A 2,947-nucleotide genomic window follows, 5' to 3' on the forward strand; every position below is an offset into this window, starting at 1 on the left:
ATCTGTAGACACCAGCATGTCCTAAAAAGCTTCTTACCCCTTCAACATTAGTAGGAGGTGGTAATTTTTCAATAACTTGAATTTTTGCAGGATCTACTTTCATGTCATTTTCAGAAATTTTATGCCCTAGTACAATACCTCCTACAACCATAAATTAACATTTTTCCTAATTTAGTACTAGGTTGATTCTTTCACATACTTCCAAAAATTTTTCTAAAGTATTTAAACATAATTCAAATGAAGTTCCTATATAGAAAAATCATTCATAAATACTTTCATTCCATGTTCAATAAAATTGCTAAAAATTCACATCATACATCTTTAAAATGTTGCAAGTGTATTGCATAGTTCAAAAAACATTCTACGAAAAGAAAAAGTTCCATATGGGCTTATAAAGGTTGTTTTCTCTTGATCCTCTGGAGCAATTGAAATTCAGTGATACCCGATATATCCATCTAAAAAGCAATAATATTTATTTCCAGCCAATCTATCCAACATTTAATCTAAAAAGGGTAAAGGAAAGTGATATTTTCTGGTGGTCATATTTAATTTCTTATGTCAATACTAACTTGTCTTATTAGAATTAATTCATGTTTCTTATTTTCTTCAACGGTCACTCCTCCTTTCTTCGGAACATAATGAATTGGACTTACCCAAGCACTGTCTAAAATAGGATATATAATTTCAGCATCTAACCATTTTAAAATTTCTTTTTTAACATCTTCTTTCATTATTTGGTTTAATCTCTTCTAATGATAAGTTTTAGGTTTGTATTATTCATCTAATAGAATTTTGTGCATACAAATAGGACTAATTCTTTAATATCTGCTAAAGTCCATCCAAAAGTTTTTTTATATCTTTTTAACATTTCTATTAGTTTTCGTTCTTGAATTTCAGTTAACTCAGAAGATACAATAACAGACAATGTAGATGACTCTCCTAAAATACATATTTTTAAATGGGCAGTTAATATCTTCAGTTCAAGTTCAGGTGGTTTAATACTTAAAGGAATAAGATTTTTATTATCATTTTCCAACAAGTCTAAAGTTTCAAATTTTTCCTGAAAATAATCCAAATCCTCTTCTTTTATCTCGTCCTTATTTTCAAAAAAATTTCCTTGCTTTAATTTGTTTTTAAACTCATTCTTAAATTTCTTATTACTCCGATAATTAGTTTCTTCCATTCTGAAACATTCATTGTATGTTTTTATTGCAGGATATTTCATAGCTTTTGAAATATTAAATTTTACTTCTTGATCATTAACTCTTTTTATTAGTTCTCCTTTTTGTAAATCTATCACAGCTCTCCCTGTTGCAAGAAATGGTCTCCCCAAAATAATAGGAATCTCATTATCTTCTTCCATATATAATATTATAAAGTCTACAGGGAAAATAAATTTATCCACTTTTACTAATACATCTTCTACAACCTCTTTTGAATAAGTTATTGATCGATCAGCTAACTGAAGGGTTACAGTAGTAGGGGAAATCTCTCCCAAATCTAAACATTTAAAGATCGATAGAGGCATAAGTTTGATACTTGCTCTTAAATCACATAAAGCTTTTACAAAAAACTTTTTTCTAATGGCACAAGGTATAATAAAACTACCAGGATCTTTTAATTTTTCAGGAAGTTCTTTCTGAATAATAGCACTACACTCTTCACTGAGTGCAATGGTCTCGTGATCTATAAACTTCCTTTTCTTTTTTAGTATATCCTTCATAAATTTCACATAACTTGGCATTTGCTCCAAAGCTTCAACAAAATAAATATTTATCATTAACTTCTTAAGGATTTCCAAAAATTTTGTAAATTCTTTATCTTTATTCTTCTCCTTCAGTATTTGAGGAAATGGAGGTAATGTTTTTTCTAAAGGACTTTGTGTTTGTTCATTTTCATTTTGGTCACTTTCCATTTCTTCCTTCTCTTCATCAACTTCAGTTTCTCTTTGGATCCTTGTTTTAACTTCTTTTCCACTTCGTAATTGAATAGCTTTAATTTGCTCTTTATTTTGATCTTTTTGATTAACTTCCACAGTACTTAGAAGAATTCCAGAAGGTCTATTACTAAGTGCAGTAGCAATATGTCCTAACTGATTTTCAATATTTCTAATAGCATTCCCATGATTCTGTATTTGATTTCCGATATTCAACATTACTTCTTCCATCGTCAACTTCTTTTCCTGAACTTGTGGGTTAGGGTTGACAGAGGATAATAAAGTTGAAAATTAGGATTTCCTTGGTTGTTCAAATTTCCAGAAGTTTTAAAAGACGATTGAGTATCAATTATCTGCCCCAATAAATTTTTCCTTGATACTGGGGTATTTGAGAATATTTCACTCCAATTTGATCAATATTTTTCGAAATAGCATCAATTTGAGATGCTAAAATACACATTGCATCAGAATCATGAATACTAGCTACTCTCTTAGGATTTACCCTTTTAGAGGTCCATTAAAAATTGTCAGTAGCCATTTCTTCGATTAAAGAGTATGCTTCATCAAAATATTTTGACATTAGTGATCCACCTGCATCAGCATCTATAGTAGATCTAAGTGATCCCACTAATCTATTGTAAAATGTTTGAATTATTATTTGAATTATTAACCTATTTGGTAAAGCATGGTGTGGACATTTTCTAAGATCTTTAAATCTTTCTCAGGTTTCATATATTGATTCCCCTTCAAACTGACAAAAATACATAATATAATTTCTAAGCTTAGAAGTTTTCGAGGGTGAAAAATATTTAGCCAAGAATTTTTATGATGGTTCTCCTCAAGTTTTGATAGATCCAGGTGCTAATGAATTTAACCAAGCTTTGGCCTTATCCCTTAATGAAAAAGAAAAAAGTCTAAGCCTAACAACATCATTAGACACTCCGTCATTTTTAAAAGTAGCACAAATTTCAAGAAAACTAACAAGATGTAAGTTAGGATCTTCAATAGGTA

Source organism: Phalaenopsis equestris, unplaced genomic scaffold (assembly GCF_001263595.1).
Source record: "Phalaenopsis equestris unplaced genomic scaffold, ASM126359v1 Scaffold000271, whole genome shotgun sequence".
NCBI classification, from domain to species: Eukaryota; Viridiplantae; Streptophyta; class Magnoliopsida; order Asparagales; family Orchidaceae; genus Phalaenopsis; species Phalaenopsis equestris.